Genomic DNA, 24,776 nt, shown 5'->3' with positions numbered 1-24,776 from the left:
CCGTGCACACCGGAACCCCTTCTGTGCACAGCTCCTCCCGTGCCCAGCGCGTCGAAAGAAGGACGACTGTTATTACGTGCCGAAGCGTATTCATGAAGTTGCGCGTGCAGATTAGATACCAATCGTCATTGAGCCCCTTTCGAATGCCTCCTGACTGGGCACTGAAGTGACTGGGAGGCTCCTTTCACTTTTGGAAGGCCATACCGTGTTATTGCGTGAGTACATTCAACACTGGTGCAGTGCACCGCGTTGTGCGGGTGGTCTAAATTAATCCAGAGCCCCTTCACTCGGCGTCCCTTGTAGCATATGTGTCGCTTCGGGACATTAACCCCCCCCCTCCCCCCCTCCCCCCCCTCCCTCCCCATACGATTATTACTGTGCGGATCAACCACAGTTATAAAGTGCAGTCTAAATGAAAGCATTTATTCATTCACAACGAAGGCACCACATCTGGTTCTAGTGGAAAGCTCCAGCTAAACTTCATCCACATTAAGTTATTAATACCGCGCTGCTCAAGTGATCTCGCCGTGGTGTGCACCAGCCTCGAGTTTTTATTTTTCATAACCTTTTTTTTTTGCGTAAATCAAGATGATCTGTGCACAATCGCACAATCACTCACGTTCTTCATGTTTATCAACAACTCAGTCTCTACAGGTTCACTGCTGTTACGAATTGTATCTGTCCCAACCAGTCTGAATATTACGCAAGCAACGAAGTTCCGAACTGTTTTAAATGAAAGATTGCACTTGCACCTAAGGAAAAAGATTTATTACGGCTCAGAGTATCTGAGAGACAAACGCGTCTCATATCCCCGTTATATACCGTTGCCACCCAAAAGAAAGCCTGAAAGGGCAGCTGCAGCACTTTTTTGAGAATTTCGCGATATTCAAGGACTCAAATCTATGTAGGCTGTAGGTAAAGCATGCCAAGTGTTTTTGCACTCCCATTTAAAATAGTGACGTAATCGACGATTGAAATTTGCGCTTCTCCTCCGTGCACCGGAGGAGTGCGGGAAAATTCAGCGTGACGTCACGGAAGGTATGATTTCAAATTACCGCTGTCGTCAGCCACACCCTGCCCTGACGCGTTAGACGCTGCCAAACAACTCTCGGCAGGGTGCGCCTTCGGTGGCGTTGGTTTTTTTCCTTCAAAGCAGGCGTTTGTGCGTTGGAAATGCACCGATACCTTCGATGACGTCATCATGCGCCCCCCACTTGGCGTTGTGCGCTGCGGAGAAGCTTGAAGGGCGTCGGGATTTTAATCGGCGATTACTTCACTATTTCAAGCGCTAGCCTGAAAAGACTTCGCATGCTTTATCTCCCAGTTTGACACATTCGACCCTCTTAAGATCGTTGATTTCTAAAACCTATGCAGTTTCCCTTTAAGGCAAGATTTTAAAGAACGAAGCAGGTAGGAAAATGATTGCCATTAGTTAAACCCACATTATATCCTTAGCCATATCGCTTATCCTCTAATCGCGGAGAGCCTTCTAACGTATGCTGCGTATATATATGCCTGAAGCACTGTATGACTTCGTAGCATTTGTGGCGTGAATACTCACCAGAAGTTCAACCGTACAGTGCTGTCCGGAAGAGGAACGATTCTGGGCAGTTCCGGCTTCAGCGCTGGGCTTCTGCTAAATGGCCTGCGAATTAAGAAAGATTTCTCATGTGAGGTCACTGAATGATGTCCGAGCAAAGACATGACAAACACAGTCGCGGAGACTTCCTCGAGAGCAGACTGTGCAGTCATAACCTGTGACATGTTTGACTATATTTCAATCAAAGCACACGAATGTTGAGCAAACCACGTCATTTTGTCATAAAATGTGGTATATTGTGCTCTTTTGTTTGTGGTTGTTTGTTTATTGTTGCAGCTATCATTAACATGTGCAGCAATATGAAGGAATAATTGTAATCCTTTTGAAAAAAAAAAAACGGCGAAAAACCTGACAGGAAGCTTAAAGTAAAGTATTTCCGGAAGCAGTGATCCCAGGACACGCACCCAAGCCTCATAACTGCCGACAACGGAAATGGAAACGACTAGAATGAAAAATACTCAAAGAACACCGCACCGAGTGCAGAACGCAGCAAAACCAACACCAGTACCAAAAAGAAATCAGCTGATGGTGGTCAGATGTGACAGCCTGCTCGTTTTCCCTGCATTTGCCAATTTCCTCAACATCAGAAAGTGGTTCCGGGAAAGCGCGGATACATGAACAACCGCTCCGATTGGTTTGATAGTGCCCTCAAACGTTTCTTAACGAACACTTATCAATGGGATGCGGAAATGAACACAAAACGCGACAACGTTGGATAAGAAACTAAGTACATAAATGTACAGCCTTTGTCAACAGTAACCCTGCACGTTTTTCTTCTCAGTCGTATACTAAAGCTGTTATGCCAGCCCTCAAGCTCTAAATCTCTGTATGGTAAGAAGAACCCCTGTTCTCACCTTCAAAGAACTTTTTGACCTTTGGGGAAGCCTTGAGGGCTCTGTTATACGAATGAGAAAGAAACCGTGCAGCCTGGTTACTTTTGACAAAGACTGTACATATCAGACAGCGTCAAGTGCAGAACAACATAAAAGTCAAGAGATGAATTACTCGCCGGTAAGATAAAAAAAAATACGAAGAAAGAAAAGGGCACAAATATTCAAGTAATTCGATGCGGATGCAATCCGAGTTCTCCTAATAGCAATCATCCCCACCACGGACACATTCCACCTCTGTGTTATCCTCATTGGTGTTCTGGTGTAAAGATCGAACACTGAAGCCAATATAAGGTCACCAGGACCGCATTCCGCAATGGAGTATGAAGCTCTGCCTCGCTTAAAAAATAAAAAGTCGCGCATGCGCATTGGGAAAGCATGAGCTAGCGCCGTGCTAGCGTAGGACCGCAATTAAAATAACTGTCCGCACGTAACAAACACCTACAGTGAGCCAGATAGAACATTGGCGGCGGTTATTGCTATTGGGCTTTGGCCAATCATGGACCGTCCTTTCATAGATTTGCGATTCAGTTCATGATTAGGGGACGTTTCTCGCTTCTTGCACACGCGCTATTCGCCGCTGCTAAGAATACAATTCGAACCACCGACTGACGATGCAAACAGACTGCTCGAGGTCAGTTGCGTACCTCTTCGAAGCCGGTGAATTTGACGAACGTGCATAGTATACGCGCGTGCACACCGCAACAAAGCGTTATGAACCTCCCACACATGAGGCACAAGCGTAGGCGCTACCTCCATGACACAAATAAACAGAAAAGCAGCATTCCTTTGACCCGAAAAGCGCCGCGTCTGAAGCGAACATCGCAGACGTTGTCCCGACTCGCGGCACGGAGACAGGCGAAGTCCGTTTTTTGAAAGATGGCCGGCCAATCAGCTACGCCCCGCAGGGGAGAAGAGGTGGTGTTCCGAGACGGGGCCGACGACGCAAGCTCAGACAAGGAAGCTCCTCCGCGCGGCCCGAGTTTCTTTTTTTTTTTTTTTGTAATCCTTGTCACATCCGCAGCACGGGTCGCCCTCCCACCAACCCTCCGGGATCTTCTCCGCCGCCGCCGTCCCTTGAAGTGCACGATGCAGCAGCCCGCACCCAGCGAGCCGGGCCGCGTCCAATGGGACCCCAAGCTGCGCGCATTGAGCGCCGGGATTAGCGGCGGTGGGTGGGTGCACTGCGCTGCCGTTGGGCTATTGATGAGAACACGCACGGCCCCCCTTTCCGATTTGGTTCGGTCAGAGGATGACAAGGGCGGCTCAGCGCCGCGGGGCTGGCGACGGTGAGAGACGCGCCGGGAGGGTCGCGCTCGCTCGCTCGCCGACTTTCTAGTCGCTCCGGTCGCGCGTTATTATTCGCGCGATCTGTCGCAGTTCTGGCGGTAGGAACCAGCCAACGGACGACACGTGTTATGAAACACTATTTTCGAGCGCGAAAACAAAAAAGGGCAGAAACACTTGCTCCAACCAGGGGTCGCATTGGCGCGCACCCATTCTTTCGCTTCATGAATCTTTATCTTTAGAGGGCTAATTGGAGATCAGTGGGGTAGGCTTTATGTGCAGCAGTGGTTCTTACTTCACCGCTTTTTTTGTTTTGTTTTTACTGACATGTTTTGTATTTTCGCATGCATTCTACCGGTTCAACCATGCGCGGTTCTCTTGCACCTCATCGGCTAAGACGCGATAATACTTAACTTTACGCTGTGTTTCGCAAGTTGTAGAAAAGCCATGGGCTTTCGACGATGTTTTTCTATCGCAAATCCATAACGATTCGTGACAAGCCCTGCCTACGAGATGCCAGGCATTTTTTTTACACATTGCTCTCGGAACAGACCGGCGATCAAGTCCGAGGACATCAGATGTGCATGCTGCGACACATCGTCACTGCTACAGCCGCACCTACATGTATATCCTGCTGCCTCCAGTATAAACGGACTGTATGGTTGGCATATGTGACGAATATCGTGTCTCCTTTCCTGGCTTTGCAAATTTACTCCCAATTTTTCTATCGGCTCTCGCATTATGACAGCCCAAACAGGGTCAGGAAAGGTAGTAGGACGTTCCCAGGGGATCAACGGAATAAAGCGACCGGCGATTTCGCGCCCGATTATAATGCTTCCTTTATAACAAGGTTTCCGCTACCGGCAGCCCGGGGAGTGTGTACAGGGGGTCGGAGAAGCAGGATAACATGAAGAGGGAGAGGAGGAGGAGGGCTGCGAATGCTGGGCGCAAGCAACTCGGCCGTGCGTGCCGCAGCATCGGTCACGACCGCGAATGTGATTCGTGTCGCCGCTCAGTCACGCAGGCCGTTTCTTTCGTTCTCTGATTATTTTCCGGCTCGGGCAGCGAGCGAGCGTTTCTTTCCGCTTTCCTCGCCACGACGCTCGGTGTTACGGCACACACGTCTGCTCCTCGAGTTCGGTCGTGTGGAGAACAGACGTTTATTATTGTTTATTTTTTTTTCTTGGCACGAGGAGCCGCGCTTCCCTGCGCGCGACCGAACACTGTGATCGCGCTGCGACGACCCGAACGCGTCTCGGCCAGCGGATGATGGGTGTCGGCGGCCAGGCGTGACACGCGAGCCGCCGCTGACCTGCTATGACACGATCCTGTGACCGTTAAGATGTGACGCTGCCGAAGCGACAACTATACAGCAGGGAAGAGATATTGCGCCCGTTGATGCGAAAAGAAAAAAAAGAATTCTGCCTGTGCAGGTGTCGCGGATTTGTTCATTTTCAACACCGGAAATCCATGGTACAAGGATTCCTCAACGAGATATGATGTCACGCACACAAAGCTATACGGAAGGCTAAAAGTGCTACAGATTTAGTGCTTTGAAAACTAACTGCATTTCCATAACTCCAATTCATTACCCTGTTGTTCGCCGCGGTGACTCAGTGCTGATGGCGCTCGGCTTGCTGCCTCGAAAGACGCAGGTTCGATCCCGGCCGCGGCGGTCGCGTTTCGATGGAGGCGAAATACTAGGGGCCCATGTACTGTGCGACTTCAGCGCACGTTAAAGAACACCAGTTCGCGGATTTCTACGGAGCCCTCACTGCGGCGCTCCTCATAGCTTGAGCCGCTTTCGGACATTAAACCCCATAAACATAAAACCATTGCTCCGACTAACTGCTAGCGGACGCCAGCCAAAATTTGTTTCACCATGTGGTGATCGTTAAGTAAAGTTAAACCGAAACTAATTATTTCTGGATTGCAGAGCACTCTCAGCTCACAAGCATATTATTTTTCATTAAAACTTCCTGTTGGGCGAGTTGGTAGTTCATATTGAATTAGAAATATTATAGCGCAAACAAAGACACGGACAAAAAAGAGAGGAAACACAGCGCTCGTGTGTGTGTTTCCTCTCTTTTTGTCCGTGTCTTTGTTTGCGCTATAATATTTCTAATTCAATATGAAGCATATTATGTGGCACTATATATGCACGCAGTGGTATAGGCATGAGAAACGAAGGCAAACGATGCAAACTGTGCGCTTGGCTAGACAACTGAAATATCCCGGATGTCTGTGGTTAGTATATATTTTGTAAAACAGACCATAACCGGACCGACTTTTTGGTTTCCTAAAAACAATAGCTGTCAGACCATACATTTCATAAACAAGCGCAAGACAAACAAGGAAAAAATTATGCCCGTAGATGTACTCAAGATTCCTCACATGTAATATACGGATAGTGAACGTAAGCAAGCTTGCGGGGCACGTATTATATAAGAGAGAAGTGGATGCGCTGAGGCTTTGAAGTGCGAGTGTTTGTATTAGAGAGCGTGGTCAGTAAAGAGGATTTGAACGGCAGATTATCGGTGCACAGTGTCCTGCACAGCTAATTCACTGAACAAAGCGGGGGAAACGTTAAACAATCCCCTAAGCGCCACGAAATGAGGTAGAACAGCTGCACACAACATTAATTTACCTTAGCCTTCGCGGATCTATAATACTCAGCACGACTTATATATATAGGTGTGCTTACGGGACACTTTCCTGGCACGACGGTTGACATTATTATCATGTAACGGTGATTAGGACGATTGCCAACTTAGTGTAAAGAATTCGTATCATATACACGACCGAAACATGCTCCGCATTGCATAAATTAAAAGGTCGTCAACATTTACACTTATGCACAGATTAAGCGGAAATTCTAGGCGCTAAGCTGCGCGCAGCGGAACGTGACAACGAAATTATCGCGAAACATTAATGGAGACAAATGATGGCAGCCACCAATTTTCTGGTTCACGACGGCGTTCTTCCTGATACCTCATTCTCTTCCCGCTTTCATCCTCGCCGAGAGAAAGGGGCCGTGGTCTATCCGCCCGCTCGACGACCACTCGGAATCTTGTGCGCGCTTCTTGAAAGAAAAACGAAAGAAACTTCCGTTCGTGATAAATAGAAGGCACGTTCACGCACACGCAACTAATGGAATTTGTGAGACGCGTTTACTCCCGCTGTTACGAGCGATGCCTTTCACCGTCCATGAACGTGTTGCTTGGTGTTTTATCCTGAAAACCAGTTTTCTGAATGAAAGTATACGTTTCGAAGTGGTTGAGTTATGGTAACTGAAATAGTTACAATGAATGATGACTCGCAAGCTCATTCCACGATGCCAGGCAATCAATTTTCTTGAAGTCTCGCTAAGCAATCTTCGGCACGTTTATCTATAATACCGCTTACGGCGATATTGATAGCGCGCGAAATCAATCTCCGTTTCGAGCAATCCAAACTGCGATAGCAGCGTTTTGATTTGCGGCTGATCGACGTACATAGTTGCTACCGGGACACTTTGTTCCTGCCGTCATAAAAGCAATCATAAATAATTGAGAGCCATACCTGCGACTATTTACGCGAACCCTATCGCTACAGGCTCGGTAACAGAATACAGCGAAATGAAGCACACGGCTCTCGAGGTGACAAAAGTAGACCTCAATGCCTGGCAAAGACTCTGTGTGGCGTATAGGTCGGACAAAACTACTGAGGAGAGTACCTGGACAATTGCAACTTTGTGTTTTTTCTCATTCTTCCATACGCTGTTAGGTCTTCACAGTAGTGGCATTCATGTCAACGGCTGTCGTCTATAGTGACATTATAGGGACGAGGTATATGAGGTATGTTACGAACGGACAGAGTTGCACGCCTAAATGTTACCAACATCGGCAGCGCCCACAGTCGAGGGTCTAAAACCTTGGCGATTCAAGACAAGGCTATGCCATGCCTGCCTGTACAGTTATCGCCAGGCTTAATGAGCACGCTACACATACAGAGGAGCGAAAACTGCTCTTTCAGAACACTGCCTTTACAATATGACGCGAGGTTCGCTAACGAAGCAAGGACCCAAATGAAGAGACAATGTCGCTGCTAAACAATGAAAGGAAAAAAAAAAGTTTAATGACAGGCTATCGTCCCGCCATCGTCTGTGTAGAAGGCATCGAACCTGGGAGGGTTACTTGAAAACGCTTCGAGACAACGCCCTGCACTGAGTACAAGGTGTACGAAGGGATAAACGAAAAAAGAAAGAACAAAGCTCGTTTCCACACTGTACTACGCTTCCTGAAGCGTACACAGCGCGCTTCGGGCATCGACTCGAAACTAGCTCACGCGAGAGCCATGCCCTTCGCGCAAGCAAGGCCCGTCCGAGCGCAGTGGTGGTGGTTCCATTCGAGGCTGTCAGTGGAGGAGAGACCGGAGCCCGCTCGGTCTTACGCACGCGCGGCAAAGGGGGCCGCTCGCTTCTCAGCGCGGCAGCGGCACCTGTCGCCATTTTTCTCCCGGCCAGAGAGGCGGCAGCCGCGGAGTCTCCTTTCGCTTTGTTTTGTTCGTGCGCGCAGGGACGGATCGTCTCCTCCCCGTTCCTTCCTGGAACGGAGGGGGGTGAGGAGGAGGAAGGGGGGTCCCCTTTAATGCGTTTTAAATCGACCTGCGTGGACCGAGCGCGCCTTCGATGCCGTCCCTCGAAGCGTGAGAGCAGCCGACAATCGCGGCGCGCACCAGCGATCCACCACTACTCGGCGGCGGCGGCGCGACGGGGGTGCCCACTTCCTCCGCCAGACCCCCCCCCCCCCCCCCCCCCCCCCCTTTCGCGGGCACACACACCAACCAAAGCACCGACGCGCTGCAATGCCGGTATTGAGAAAGGGAGGGGAAAGGAGAGAGAGAGGCAGGGCAGCGACGGCAGCCTGAGGACTTTTGCCCGGAGGCACAGAAGAAGAAGGAAAAAAAAAAAACGTTTGCTTGTTCTTCGTAAGCGTAACAGGAAGGAGTAAAGTTCCTGCTATATGCTGCTGCTAGACGATCCATCCGTTGCTTCGTGCGGAGCTGTGATGTCAGCAGTGAGCGTAACAGGCCTGAAGTGCGCTAAACTGATTGACAGACGCACGCGAACCACCGGCGTGCGTGGTGAGAACTTGCCCTGGTAGAGGCGGGAAGATATATGAGGCGACCTGAGACCGCCTGGTGCGTTCTCAGCAAATGCATCGCACAGGGCTTTCCAATGTTGGTTCCGAACAGCCCCGAAGGGGTTTCCCGCGCTACTGCATGAGAACTTCCGCCAAATCGACACTGCAGGAAAGGAGGTTAGCCTACTTAACTGCAAGCTAAACAGACTGAGTTCAGACTGCGAACGCACAGCCAAAATAGAACACTATAGAGCGACGCCAGGAGCTGTTAAACTAAATGCACGAAGCAGCAAGAACAAAGTAGAATTCAGACGCCAGTTCTCAGAAAGCTAGACTCCTTTTGCTGTGTTTTGTAGAGGTTTACGAGCGCTCTTAACGCTATTTGCGGCGGCTAGCCCACCACAGTTTAGCAGCCTGATTCTGATAACACTGCAGGAGGAAGCCCCAAAGAAGCTCGCCACAGCCTATAATGTTTACAGAAATCATACGCTCCATAGTAGGATGCAATTGAAGAACGAAGCGGCTTTTCCCCGCCAAAGAACCAACTTACAGCCAATGGTCGATTCTCATAAGCCTGCTAGCGTAACAATGCAGAAAGTGGCAGATGGAAGGGGGTAGTACCATCCCCTCCATGGTCAAGGACAGTCGCCCACTCCACTGTCACGCCGCTCGCTGCAGTGTAACACTAGCAGGCTCACGAGAATTGGCCGACGCCATTGGCTGGAAGGGAGGTCCTTTGTCGGGGAAAAGCCTTCTCGTTCTTGAGTTGTATACGACATAGCTTGTAACCTCAGCCTGCACTTGCACGGTGCACTTGACGCAAGAACTGACAGAAGATATGTTGGATCAAATGGTCTGCCTTCGTGTTTGAACTGCAGCCAGTGGCTAGTTGTATATGCCGTCCGAATGCAACACCTCATTCGATTTGCACTATCCTAATGACAACTTCACCACTAAGTTGATTTGAACGGAGACTTGCGTGCGTACCGTTGAGGATGTCTCGGTCTTGCATGGGGCTAAAAACGAACGAAGACGCTCGTGAAGACAGTTAAAGGACTATAGGCATCAAATTTTTGCTTGCGTGTTTTCTTCTTTCAAACGACGCGCTAGGCATTGGTATACACGGAGCACCCCGTGGTATTCGCCTACGAGCACTAAATAATTTATAACTGAATTTCTTCTTGACTCTGTTTCGGTTTCATCGACCGAAGGATGGCTGTGATGTGCTGTTGATGTTTAGGTGACGTGAGGCATAAAATAAAACGTGAATATAACAGCTGATACGTCGTTTGTCGCCATTCTATCTATTGAGGAAGGCTGGTTTAAGTGCTGTAGTGAGTTAGAACTATGCATCAGCAGTTATATTGCCATTTTTTCGTGCATCACGTGGCCTAAACATCGACTACACGTCACAGCCTTCGTTCGGTTGATAAAACCGAAACATGAGACCAGAAATTCAACTGCATAGTATTTAGCGGCCGTAGGGCAAAGCCACATGGTGATCCATGTATTCTGATGTCTGAAGCATCATTTGAAAGAAGAAAACACGCAGTAAAATTAGGTGTCTATATGTGCTTTGAATTTGGGCTAGTTGCTGTTTCTTGGTGTGTTACAGTGAACGTCTCTTCGCGCCCAAACAAGAAGACGTTGGGTGTCCTCTGGCGACCGACGTCGGAAACCATCCCTTAATTTCGAAGCCATTCGCACATATATATTTATGTAACTTCAGCTGATATATTTTGAAAGATATGTGTCGCTTCAACAAAGCAATATTTGTGATGAGCTGTTCGGCGTCCCTCATAGTCCATAGGCAGCTTCGGGACGTTAAACCCCACAGTTTTTATTCTAATCAAATGCTCGGATTACTGCCGCCAGCATTCGCAAAATGCTGCATAAAATATACAGGCATCATTGGATATATTAGTTCTCCAGACAATCGCATTTTAGCGTATATGATAAATGCCTACGATATATAATCGCTGAACGCCGACATTCTTTCTCCTACTCTTCACAATGCTATACTGTCCCACGCGCAAGCCGATACCGAGTGCAAGCCGCAAGTGGTCTAAATCGACCACAGTCGGATACGCCTCAAGAACGCAGCGACCAATGCCCCTCACAGCAGCATCCCTCTATCCAATGGCATTGACTGATTGTCATGACGTCACGATTAGTCCCCTAATGTGAATTCGCAGGTGACTGAAAGTGCCTTCTTTGAGGAGTATCTGTTGCTGTGTTCTACCCTCCTTGCGTGGCATCAAGCAAAAGACAATCGACGAAAGCTATTGGCACATGCAAGGCATGTGCACAGTAGATACGCTCCCGCAGTCAGTTGCGGTCTTGACTTCACTAATTGACAAGCCAAGTGAAAGCCCAGTGCTTCCCCTTGCTTAATCTTTCACGCGTACCCACTCCGGCACTCTTCACCAGCGGCGTTTTGACAAGTTAAGATAGTGGCTCACGGTGAACCTGCCGGGAAGCCCCGGTGCACAACCCTTCGAGGCCGACACGCTTTACAGTGCTCCCTGCCAGCAGCATCCCGTGTTTTGAGAGAACCGACCAAAATATATCGCCGCCTCCGAGCGCCCCAAGCACAACCGGCGGTAAATCCTCAGCCGTCGCATGGTGCCGGAACTTCAAAAATGCATGAGCGACGAGATTAGAAGCACCGTGTTGGCTTCTTCCCACTTCTCTACCCAGCCCTACCGCGGAGAGCCCGCCAAACACGACCACGTGTGTTGCTCGGTGCATTTTGAAAACGCTTGATGAGGGACAGGGGGGGAGGAGGGGGGCCGACGCGTGCAAAGGTAGAGCAGCTTGAATTAAAATTTCCCTGTTTACGAGCGTGAAAATCTCGTGCGTGAAATGGCGCGTTATAAACCGGTTTTGTTACGTCTTCTAAACGTTCCAGTTTTCGGGCTCCCCGTCTTGCGGTTACAGAGGGCGGGAACGGTGCCAGAAGGCAGCCAGCCGCCGTCTTGTCGGAAGGGAAGGAAAGAAAAACGACCGTGCACCGTTCATGCTCTTCGCGAGACTTTCAACGAGGCGACTTGTCTCAGGCTCCGTGTAGAGCTACACAGAATTAAGGAACTCTTTCTGGTGTACGAGGTGCAGGTATACATATATATATACCCTGTAGACAGCGGCCGTTGATTGATTTTTGTGAAGTGTGCTACACCGAACCACTGCAAAGAGCACGCACGTTCCGACAGTGAGTAGGAGGTCTGCCAGCGCAGAGTGAGGGGTGAGGACGAGGTCTAGTTCTGTATGCACGTCCTGCGCCGTGTGAATAGAAAGTTTAAGAATAGAGTGGTTCGTTTAGGGCGTAGTTAGGCCTAATACCCTTTCTGGCTGTTTCCTTTGTCTGCTCTTTAGCGGAGTTCTCAGGTGTCGGCATGTAAAAAAATTTGCTCATGATCAATCACCTGTTAAACGCGTGTAACAAATTGAAGCGAGAGCGATTAGCCTGTCTGGCTCTCGAAACAACGCCGAAGTAGGTAAATGTGGACTACTGTCAACGCTGACAACTTTATTGGTCAACAAATTCACTCCCAAAGAAAAACTAAATTTTTAAATTTTGATTGGAAACCCAAGTAAACCAGAAGCTTACCCTCTTTCCCACTCGTCGACCAAGACGCGGCGGGCGCATTAAGTAATGTATAAAGTCTGTAACGAAGATTGTGTGGACAGAATGCATGGGATCTACAGAATTAATTACAGTGCTCTTTTGCGTGTATAAAGCGTTCACTGCAACTCCGCTTCAACAAATAAATCCATCCGAAGCCGCACGGCTGTTTCCTTATTTAAATGTAGTTATAAACGCAATGGAGAGCTCAGGTACGCGCGCTGAGGGAACATGTACTGCTTTGAACGGGGCTATCTTATGGCAGGCGTTTGATGCGAACAGTGGTAAAGTCGAAGGCAGTCAATACAAAAACGTTGCTTTTCTCCGTCTAAGAATCCCCTTCCAGCCAATGGCGTCGGCCGATTCTCTACAGCCTGCTAGAGTGGGTAGAACGACTATGCAGGGAGTGGCGGACAACGCAGAGAGGGGACTGTTCCCAACAATGCAGTAAAGGGACTATCCTCTTTCAACTGTCACTCCTTGCATTGTCACACTAGTAGGTTATGAGAATTGGCCGACGCCACTGCATGGAAGGGGTCCTTTGACTGCAAAAAGCCGCTTTTTTCCTGATTTGTATCCGAATATGGTACACCAAACGCAAAGTTTGGAAACGTCTCTAATAATGCTTCAATGTGTGCTACTGCAGTAAGATATCCACACTGGTTTTGCAATGAAAATGCCCACGGAGCTACGACCTTAATCATAAGCGACAGCAAATCCTTAAAACAACGTGTCGCACCAATCTGTTTTGAAAATAACATTGCTAGTCACGCATAAAATCAGATCGTTGTTGTTTCAGAAACACCGTCTTCTTGCTTACGTTCAGCATGAGCACAGAGGATGGCTATTTTTGGTTTTGTAACCGTAACTCGAAGACAAAGTTTGCGCAAGTGAGTGTCCTTCAAAACCTTGAATCACATAGCGACTTTCCCGCTCCGCTTTTTTCACCTTGATGGCGTGGTTACGAGACCGAAACGCATATGCACAAAGGGGCGGGGCCAGGCGCACGTGTCTAGTACAGGTGCGCTCGTAAGGGTGCAACAAAGTGTCATCATAAAATGTTTCGCTCTCTGTTACTCCGTGCTTCCTTTTTTTTTTCCTTTCCCTCGACAAACTTTCCTCCAACAAGGCTCGCGGCCAAGCTCCAGCCGCGTTTACAACGTGGATCACACGAGCGTGCAGCAGCTAACTTCGCGCATCTGTGTGCTCGCTGAAAAAAGAAAAAAGAAAAAAATGCCGGCTAAGGGTGAGCGCACGAAAGAAACTGGTTGGCGCCGAAGGAACCCACGGCGCAGAACCCACGACGCACCGCCCTGTGCGAGCGCTCAGGAAGAAGAGAGCCCCGCGGCGGCGCCGGAGACCGACGTTCCTCGGTCGGGGAAGGAGGGAGGGCTGCGTGATAAATGGCGTGCCTGCGTCACTCATGCGGCGGCCATCTTGCTACGCGCGCGCGGACCGGCCGCGCCGCTGCTTCGAGGCATGCATGCCCCTGCTGCTGTTCGCACAAAGGCTGCTTCTTCGCTGGCTTAGAACCGCGGCAGGACCGAGGCGACGCGGCCGCCGCCTCTGCTTTTCTGCTGGCCCCTGCTCGAGTTTCTTTTCTCTTTTCTTCCGCCAGGGGCGTCTCCGAGCGCATTCTTCGAGCGGGGCACGGCTAGCATGCATGCATGTATGCATGCGTTCGTGCATGCCTGCCTGCCTGCTTGCCACCTCGCCAGAGACGATGGCAAGCACTGGCTGCTCGAGGTGGGCTGGGCACAGCGGCGGCGTGATCCACGCTGCCTTTCTTTGCATGTTTCGGACGCGTCGCCCCGAACGCATTCAGCCCCAACTCCCTCTCTCTTCCCCCTCCATCGAAAAAAGGAACAAACAAAACAAAACAAGACTGGAATACGATGTTTACAGGTTGGCACTCTTCTCCCTTCAACCCCCCCCCCCCCCCCCCCCCCTTTCGCAACACTGCATCAACAGCGTGTGCTACGTTATCGTTGCCAACGCTTCGGTGGTAGATTCTTTTTTTTTTTTTTTCAATGGCGGCCGTGATTCTAGGGACTATTTTTGTGCTTCTTTGACCCTGCGTGATAGTTTCTTTTTCCCATTATATGCGCCATCTCTCTGCATACTGTATCGGTTAACTATCAAAACTAAACAAGGAAGGCGACGGCGGGAACAGCATGCAAATGTGTTATCCGCAGTCAAGCGTTCAGCGCTGTGATCTGCATCTTAAGCGCGAGGCACACCGCTCAAGGCAATGAAAACAAGGACAAAAATTGTGCCGTAGGGGTGTCGGAGCGGCAATGAGCAGCGCTAAGTGAAAATTGCTTCTGTGCGTGAGCCCGCGTGTACGCGGTTGTCCATACCGAATTCGGAGCGCGATTTGTTCATTACGGAGATAACAATCCTTCCCCCTTCCCAATCAACGCGGGACGAGAAGTGAAGATTCTCGCGTGCACGCTCTGATAAACTGATGAACTTACTTAGCGCTTGGAAACAGTGATGAATGCCTAGCAGTCAGATAAAGGGCTAGAACATAGCTGGCGAGAGTGTTAAAGGTTAGGAGAGCGAGCTTGGTTTCGCTGTTGGTTAATTGTTCTGAGGCAACAGTACTCACGCGCACGGTCTCGGCTTTATCAGTATGGGTTAAATAAATGATTACATGGGGAAGATGGGTTCCTGACGCCTTCTGTTCAACAAAGTATATCTTCAGGGTGCTGTAGTCTCGAGTGAATCACCATATATACTATACGCCCTTCGTGCATATACGCATAACCTCGTTATAACGAAACGGTTTGTAATGAAATAATGGATATAACGAAGGAATGACGATTCCACTTGGAAGCTCGGTCAGCACAGGCTATAACGAAGCTGCGGCTATAACGAAGTAATTACCGGGCCTCTTCAGCTTTGTTATAACGAAGTTCAACTGTATTAAGCCCGCAGTGCACGAAGTTTCACTCGTTAGCAGCGTTTGCGGACTGGAAGGAAAAAGCTGCTCAAATAAGGTGCTGTTGCGACGCGCCGTGGACGTAACGCCATTGCACTGGAAAGAAAGCTAACATGTAAATAATCGCCAGGTTTTCATTTTTCTATACATATATTAGCGCGGCATTCCTGTCGTAAGCACTTTAGATCCAGGTTTACCCTAAGTATCTTCGTCGATCAGCGGTCATTTTTGTTTCCGATTTATTGCGATTTAAACCTCGAAATACATTGCCCCTTCTGATGCTACTGACGATGATGGATTTTCACGGCGCAAGGGCATCTGTGTACAAAGAGCGTCATGGCACAAGGTGTTTCCTTCTACTCACGGTATAGGGTTCAAAGATCAATTTCCCAAGCATTCCATCCTAAATAACCCGAGCACCAGGCCAGGGGAAGCTTGTACCCATTGTATCACCGGTGGATACTCGGCGGCACTGGGGATCGAACCCCGCACCTCCCGCATGCGAGGCAGATGCTCAACCACTACACCGCTGCGGTCTTTGATGCTACTGGCTTTCGAAGTCGTCTATCTTGGCGTTATGTCCTGTGTTATGTGCTGCTAGCTCTAGACTGTAAACACGAATATTAGCCCGTACGGGAATAAAAAGGGTGTAAGCTGTCGTTCAGTGCACTCCCTTTCAGGGGCAGAGTATGGTGCCCAAGTTCTGGAGTATATTTCGATCACTAAATATACGAAATTCTTACTCTTGACGACTGCAGAGCATAGTAACTTGATGCAGTTGACAATGAGAGGAGGCGTTCAAACGTTGCACCGGAAGTCTTCAGCTAGGTTAGCAAATATATGAGGTTGGAACCTCGGCGAAATAATTCGCAATTGCTATTATTACGCATGTTTTCAAGAGGGAATCTTTTTCCGCTGCCAGCCGTAAGTGTTCCGTGTTTTTAGTGAATCTACCCCAGGGCTTGCTAGAGGACAGTTTACTCCCTTGCTACTGCTTTCGTATTTAGAATGATACCACACGCTTTCTAAAGGAAGCGAATTCATTATTTTTTTGTCCTGTATTGCTTCTCGCACCTTTCCGCGCTACGCTGCAGCGCGACAGCTCGCCCAGATATGAATCTTCCGTGGCGGCGTGTAGACAAAATGCGTGCCATGAAAGTCACCGAGAAGACAGGTACGGGACGAAATAAATTCGCACCCAGGCAACGCGCAGCTGCACCTACACACGCGCACTCAAAACTGAGAGACAGTGATAGCCGCATTTTGAAAAATGCGCCGCACAGGCTGAAAGCAACAGCAATAGAGCATAGCAGGCGGAGTCCCATGCATGCGCCTGGACTTAGGAAAGCATGCATGAAACGCTTTCCCTTTAATGTGCGCAGTAAACAATGGCGATACCGAGAGCGTCTACCTCAGATTGATTGCTGTGGGCGACATTTTAAACGCAGTCGATCAGCTTTATTGCATTCCGCAACTCTACAGATACGCGTCGTTTCACACGGGAAAGCCGGTCGTCTGAGCCGCGGATAAAACAGTTAGACCACTTGCTATTCCCCATTTGGCAAACAGGCAACGACCGCTCGATTTTAAAGCCTTTAGCCTGTTTAGCACTTTAGCACACAGGTCGACCGAGAGAGGACAGGGGTACGCGGCACCATGCAGTGAACAACCTTACGCGTTCCGGGGTTTATTTACAGCGCTCGAGCTAAAAGCACGGCCGCGACCTACACAGCCTGCCGCCACGGTAGCTCGCCGGCAGGAGAGCCAGCCAAAGGGAGCTGCCGCCGACTGACTGCGTCAGCAGCCACGGCGGGCGCGCAACAAACATCTCGCGAAACGGGGGAGGCTAGGGGGAGGGCGAACTTGCTCGAAGGCGCCACCACATCTGCGGCCGTCTCCGGCAGCCTGCCTCTCTAGCGGGGTGGAGGAATTAGAAGAGCTGGCACAGCGCACTTGATGCGGTCTCTCCTCGACAGAAACGCTGTCTTGGTGGGGACCTCGAGAAGGGGGGGTGTAGTAGTGCGGTGGAAGATCTGGCATTGGGTGGGTAGAGGTAGGGAGGGGGGGGGGGGGGGGGTGGATTGCAGCGGCACCTCGCCTAGCAGGAAGACGTCAGCAGAAGGAGCCGGTGCGGCGGCAGCACAGCGCCAGAAGAGCCACGGCTTCGCCGCGCTGCAGCTCGCTGGCGAGCTTCCTTTGTATTAATTTCTGACATCCCGCGCGCCCGGCGAACAACACCTGGCCCCCTGCGCAAACTACGCCCTGCTGTGTTTTTTTTTTCTTCGTCTCGCTTCTGCTGTCACGCACTTTGGAACAGGAGGCTCGGTCTCTCCAGAGAACGAGAGAGAGAGCGCGTGCTTCGGAGTATGTATGCCTCACCCGTGCGCCGGGGTGTGTGTGCATACAGGCACATGCGCACACACGACTTCCTGCTCCGCTTCTGTGTGCGTGTGTGTGTGTGTTCAGGGCCTGAGCAGCTGGGGAAGAAGTGTCACGAATCCCCGGCGACTGGGCCGCCGTTGTTGCGAGCCAGTGTGGCCGTCCTCAGTTGATCTAACCCACTTTGCCGGAGCGAATGGAACTGGGACTAGCAGATACGAGGGCGGAGCGTGGAGCTAAAACAAAAAAAAAAACGGTTAAGAAATGAAACAATTTCTTTGGATTCGGCTATTCACGCACGAGGTCGCATTTTGTTGTATATATTTTTGCTTCATCGCACATTTCTAGCGGAGCGTGCATGCGCGTTAAAGCTATGAAGCACACTGTTAACAGCTGGGCAAAGGCTAGGCGTTTTCCACACGCATCTGATTTCACCAGGCGCAGCGTATACGCCAAAGGATCGTTTGTCTTTTTAACCCCTGAATTAAAGCCGGTAAACGAGACTGCACAAGGCAATATATAATACGCGTTCCCACTAATGATGGCTGGGGTGATGAGTTGCTCGGTTTATGAGTGTATATACACGTGTATGGCTTTAAGTCAACAGCACTTACGCTTGATGTATAACCCGCAGTGATAAATGCGAAGCGCACCTGTAAAGCCCAACACTTGTGGCACCGTATATATGTGCAGGCATACACGTGGGCGCCGCCGTGTTTACATTAAAAGCATGCACAAGCTGCAAGGCGCAAGCTGAGGCAGGAAGTAGAACCACGTCGAGACCTGTGCTTCCTCATGTGTTCCGCGTTCGCAATACCTGCATGCGTCGCAAAATGACGCCTTTGCTGTGCGTGGGCTTTTTAAAAGGATCCGGTAAAGTCCTCCTTCGCGTCTCAATAAACCATTACAACATAAAATGCTGTCGACTGCGCCAGTAAAGCCTTGGCGCCCTGATAACGACCAAGAGACGAATCCTGTCGCCTGCGCCAGTAAAATCCTGTAGCCTGTACGAGGGAAAGAGCTCGAAAAGAGAGGTTTCTTCAGCAGTATTGAAATATCACGTCTATAAGCAGTGGTCTCGAACTAGGAACTGAGCATCCAGGCTCCGATTCGTTCAAGAAGGCTCAGGGCCAGGTGTGCAAGAAATAAATCACCGCTTCAGTTACTTTGTCAGTGATCGGCGCCTTGGCTATCTTGTAATTGCGTGACTTAATCATCCTTAGGATGGCGATCGCGGGCCATTCTTATATTCACACTTCTTTGCGAATACGTTGCTCCGCAAACTGTTCATTTATCATAACATTTGTCTTAAAGACGTCGTGAGGTCACTCCTGTATGCCATTCGTTTGCATGGCTAGCGGTGCGCAAACCGAGGCCGGTACAATATACAGGTGCGGTATTATGCATTACTCTTAGTGGGGGCTGCTGGAGTAGAGGACGGCCACACTTGAACCGCGTATTTCTTTGAGTTTTTTTTTTTTCCAAGGAAAGCAAAATGGGGTTCATCACAATTTTCCTATGTAAAATATTTCTGACACGGGGAAAGCGCCTCCCTTAAATTCGCACCTGATAATATAATGCATAAAAAGACTTCTAATTCATCCCTAGACCCTTCACCACAGCCACTGACGCATCACGTGGATGTTGGACGTGGCATTGGCTTGGCCAGTGCCATAGGGTGAGAAGGATAAAAGAAAACAGCCATAATTGAATCCTTAAGTTATTCACAGAACTATGCATTCTTATGAGCAGGGCTTCATTTAACGAATTCGTGAAGCGCAGACAGAGGCTGATTTCGATAAGTAAAAAGGATTAAACTACACCTACAAATGACTCCTTCCACACATAAGGACAATTATTATGCCAATAACCCAGAAATAACATGTCAGACTACTGAGAATAATTAGGGTGAGAACACATTATGAGGAACTCCAACAGGAATCATGAACTCTCCGCAACTGCCATTGCCCACTAAACAGCAAAAGCACCGGAACGAGAAAGCACAGGCATGGCGAATAAAATAGACTGCGGACACAATACCAAATTACCCCCGCCTATTATAGCTAAAGGAAACATGCAGCGCGAGAAGCAGTCCGTCCTTTCGAATACGATGCCTCCACTGAGACTAAGTTGCATAGTCGCCTCGCTTTGTACCGCTGGCGCCACCTCGTGGTAGTTTCGCGAAGCTGGAGTTCCGGCGGCCACCGCTAGGCGGAGAGAGAGGGCGTTCGCGTCGAAGGCGGGGCCTCGCGCGGGGACCGTATAGCGATCGCTCGACGCGGGCCAATCGGAAGCGTATCCATCAATGTCGCCGCATAGACGGCCCCCCACTATCCATCTCCTTCAACCCCTCGACGTCCGCGTTTTGTTGCGCAGCGAGTTCTGCGCTTCCCTCGCCCTCCTGCGAGGTTGTCTCGAACGGCGAACACGGCTGAGAACACGGATCTGCTGTTAACCTTGGTTACGAGGTATCTGGCTGGAAAACGAGGGGACGGGTGCAAGAGCGTAAAAACCCGCAAAATAAAATGTCTCAGCGGTGTTGCTAAGGAGCTTCTCTTCACCCTTTCACTCGTCAGAACGAACATAAAAGGGTAGAAGCATAGGCATCTAAATCTTCGCGAGTCCTCATTGGTTGGCTCCTCCGAGGCGACACCGCAGCTCACGTTTTTTGAGTAGCGCGGAAAGACTGATATGGAAGTAGCTTAAATTTCTGCTCGGAGACGCAACACAAAGAGGCGTCGATGTCGGAGCATCGCGTAAAGGCTCGCCTACACGCTACGCAGGTTTTCGAAGGATGAGAGCTTCAGTTCGTCTGAAACTACGGCACCCCCATTTTTTTTTATGGTCACGATATTTCGAAAGGCTCATCCTATATTCGGCGATACGACGCTTTATTTCTTTTCAATTCTGGAATAATTTCCATGGCAACTGAAATAAGACACATTATTATTTTTTAATCCAAAAGATTTCCTTTTTGAACCGGTAACACGTTTTACTGCGCTTTGTTCGCCTTCATTTGTGTTTATTTGTTAAAAGTGACAACCTAACACCATTCTATATAAGTGAATTTGCTGTTGTGATTGTGTGCGGTCAGTTTACTGGGGTATCGGTACAGTTTCCGGGGATGTTCGTAATATATGTTTTAATGTTTGTACAATAAATGTGATTTGATCTGATTGTATACGCAGCACGTTGTTGTGCCTTACAAACACGACTGCTATGTAGTGATGAAAGGGCTCGAAAAAAAAAAACAATTTTTGGAAAAGCTTCTTTGTTCATTGTTTTTTCCGGCGGGTAGAAAACAACAAAAAAAAAACGAATGTGATCTAGAGGGCTCGTAAGTGAGGTATTGAATGATTATTCGCGTTATCCAAAGACAGATTCTGTAACAGACATGCTGAAATATTGGGATCTGGAACTGCTCCAAACACGACGAGAAAAACAACGTTTGAAATTGTTTCTCAAAATCACCAGGAATCGAATAAAAATAAACAAAGAAACATATATTCACCCCCCTCTAAAACACAGCGCGCTTTAAACCACAGTGCCGCAGTACGACCTTACAGAACCTACCTAGATGCTTTCCAAAACTCTTTTTTCCCTTCATGCATCAATATGTGGAATAGTCTTTGGGAATGTATTGTCGCTGCTCAAAATGTCAGAGTTTGAGCGCTATTTGGAATTGTATTACAGGCAACGGGAGAACTGACAAATGATCGTGCTGTTGTGATTTCCCGAATCTTTGTTGTACGCGTACTTTGTTGGTGCTGCTTTTTTTCTTTCTTTTTTTATTATGAAACTATTTTTCTGTATCCGTGCTGGTCCTGTACTAGTGCTTTGATCAATTTTTTTATTGTGTGTCGTCGGTACCTGAGGTTTTTGTTCCTCGAAAATTAAACGAAAAACCTCTCCTGTAATAACCCTCAAGTGAGGGCTACAATATTCCTAAATAAACAAACAAACAAACAAACAAACAAACAAACAGACAAACAAAACACTGAAGATGTGGTCGAGCGGTGCGCCAAAAAAATAAAAACCTAGAAAGTGGTTTTATTTATCATTATGCTTTAGTTTCAAATAATTGGGGTTGAACCACGTAAAGAGCGCTGAGGTGTTGGTCAAATGAGTAATTACTCCCTTATTACAAATCTACTCCACCTTCGGGGATTCCCCTAAACATTTGACCAACACTGTTTCCACTTCGAGTTATTGATCAATTCGCTCTCGCCCTACCATAAGCTTGCCGTCCCGGTTAGCTCAATTGGTAGAGCGACTGCTCCCGTGTTGCGGTAGTCCCGGGTTCGAACCCCGGACCAGGACGAATTTTTCTTAAACTACGAAGTTTCTGAGAAAAATGTATAGCTTTCCTTTGTAGCCGTAAGGCTGCGCTCGGGTGGATGTCAATGAGTAATTACTCCCTTATTACATACTTGGATATAAATTATCTGCATATTCTTGTTTCGAGTATCTTGCCGATCTTTCCACTATTTCTGGGAAAAAAACATTTTTCCTCGTATTTTTCCAGCACTCAAAGTTTCCGGAAATTTTACATGTCTACTGCTCTGAAAATAAGAGCCTATTCCGTAAATGCACTGCGTAGTGAATAATGACATGATAACCCAATTGAAATTGGTCGTTTCTACAGGAATAATTTGGCGTTATACTAGATATTTCCGCCTTTTCCTTCAGCTCTGTCTTATATGCAGTACAATGATCAGCCAGCGCACAATACACCTGGTCCGTGGGAAACTTTTGATGTTTTATAAACATATATGTAAGCTCACCCTTTGGAAATGCACTATTTGACCATGTGTTCTCAAAGACATCGATACAGTCCCCACGCCCGCAGTATATTCTCGCCGCATAAACTTCAGCCCGGAGAGCTATTTGCGCACGTCACGTTTTATGTTCATTTGATGGCGATGTATAGTTGGACGAAAGTTTATCAAAGTAGAACGATGTTTTTCTACGAAAGATGTCGTAGAATTCAAACAGGATATTAAAATAACAAATATGATAAAATTAAGCAAAAGAAAGTAGTAAAAACCGAGTTCAAATAGACTAAATCGAGGCAAATAAGCCAGAAGACACTGCCTACAGAACAACTCGTTAAACAACTGTTTCCATTCTTTTTTCTTCAGAACATTTTCCTCTGAGGTATCAAAAGTTTCGCCGCCCCTCTCTGGAAAAGCTGCTATTCTCAAAGATTGACTCCGCTCTGCTTTCACGATGCCAAAGCTCTAGTCTTCTCGTGCTCTTATCTACTGCTGATGTGTTGGCCTTGGTTTCACTGTTCCTAAAACCCAACGCTACTGGAAGGCTCACCACGTCACCTTTGATATCTCGATGTACATAGCTTTGCAGACTACCAGATCATGTCAAAAGTTTTCTACACTGCTCCCTCATGCTACATAAATATCATCTCCTTGTTCATAATTACTTTTATACTGCCTTGTTATATCCTGATCTAGCCTCAAATAAAAGGGCAGTGCCTCTTGAGTTATACCATACACCGTTTCCTTTCGGATTTCACTGCAAGGATCGGTGGAGTAGTGGTTTGAGCACCCGCCTCGCATGCCGGAGGTGCGGGGTTCGATCCCCAGTGAGGCCGGGTACCCGGTGACACAACGGGTGTATCAGCTTTCCCCTTGCCTGGTGCTCGGCTCTTTTTGGGGTGAAATGTTTGAGAAATCTCTCTTCGACCCCACCGTGAGCAGACGTAAACACCTTGTGCCATGGCACTTTTTGCCCACCAACGCCCTTGCTCCATAAAAATGCATCATCATCATCATGAACATCCTTCCGGAGTTCGCTCTTTCCGGTTCCGGTTCTGTACCTCATGACATTGGCAGCCCAACTCTTCTCACCCTTTTTTGTAGCCTTTCCTCAAACGATATTTTCTGTACTTTCAGTGCCTTAAAAGACTACCAATCCATATCCCCTAGTACATTTTCCCTTGTTGTCTTTAATCTTTGTACAACGTCTGATTTTTAAGCAGAGTACCATGTTTGCATTCCAACGCGTAGCGCCATCTATGGATTCTTTCAACGCTGATCAACTTTTCTAAGCATTACTGTTTGTACAACCCCAGCGGGTTAAATGTATTATTAATTTTAAATCAATAACTCGAACTTATACGGAGTTAAATCAATCTTGCTGGCTCAAGCAGGCGACTACCAACTACGGTATTTCAGTTTCATGACCAGAAATGTACCCAAGTTTCTAAATCCCAAGCTCATGTTATAGCTGCATTAACCTATATAAATTAATGTTACAGAGAAAGGTTTCTTCGTTTCCGGCGTAGATGCAAATCCTGATCAGCCGTTTTCGCCGACCGCTCCCTCCAGCATGTTTCATGTTACTATAATAGTACAAATAGGGTAGCCTTGCAAGACACCTGTGAAGTTATTAACCAGTCATTCGGCAAAAGGGCGTAAGACGATTAAAAAAAAGCCCCACTCTTGATATTTTTTATCCCAGATATGGCGCATAGAGCCCTTCGTGTTTTATCTGACTCTTGGACCCCTATAGCAGATTTCTGAAAAATCGGGATAAACTTGATTGTTACCCGGAAATGCGCCGAAAAGAAAATGCACTTTACAACAGCACGAACCTGAATGCACCACGCGGGATACATAGAATATGTCTTACAGTTCATTAATAGAAACGTCCGGTCAAATTATCGATTACTTTGAACTAGTTTTGACGCTAACATGTGAAGGAAACAAACAGCCGATGAAACCTACAGGAAAACACAGGAGAATGTTTCCATTTTTTATTTGTGGTGTTGATCAAGGGGAATTTACAGCGCAATCAATATTTTTACCCCTCCCTTCCTCCCCAACCTCTTGCCACCTCCCTTACAAAATTTTTTTAGAAAGCCCATAGGCTGTCCATGCACTTGTCTATAAAGTCTATAGAAACTCTA

General features: G+C 48.2%; 1 long non-coding RNA gene across 2 annotated transcripts in view; it reads right to left on the bottom strand.

Moving 5' to 3' along the window:
• Positions 1-24,776, bottom strand: part of LOC149339626 (uncharacterized) — a 125,715-nt gene that overhangs the window by 34,833 nt on the left and 66,106 nt on the right. For both annotated transcript variants that reach the window (XR_016283544.1, XR_016283543.1), the window contains exon 5: positions 1,562-1,645. This is a non-coding gene — a long non-coding RNA (uncharacterized LOC149339626). The remainder of the gene's footprint in view (positions 1-1,561; positions 1,646-24,776) is intronic.

This window comes from Amblyomma mixtum, chromosome 6 (genome assembly GCF_055824585.1).
Source record: "Amblyomma mixtum isolate Tamu chromosome 6, ASM5582458v1, whole genome shotgun sequence".
NCBI classification, from domain to species: Eukaryota; Metazoa; Arthropoda; class Arachnida; order Ixodida; family Ixodidae; genus Amblyomma; species Amblyomma mixtum.
Note: the sequence above shows the minus strand (reverse complement) of the source record. Positions and strands in the feature narration are given on the sequence as shown.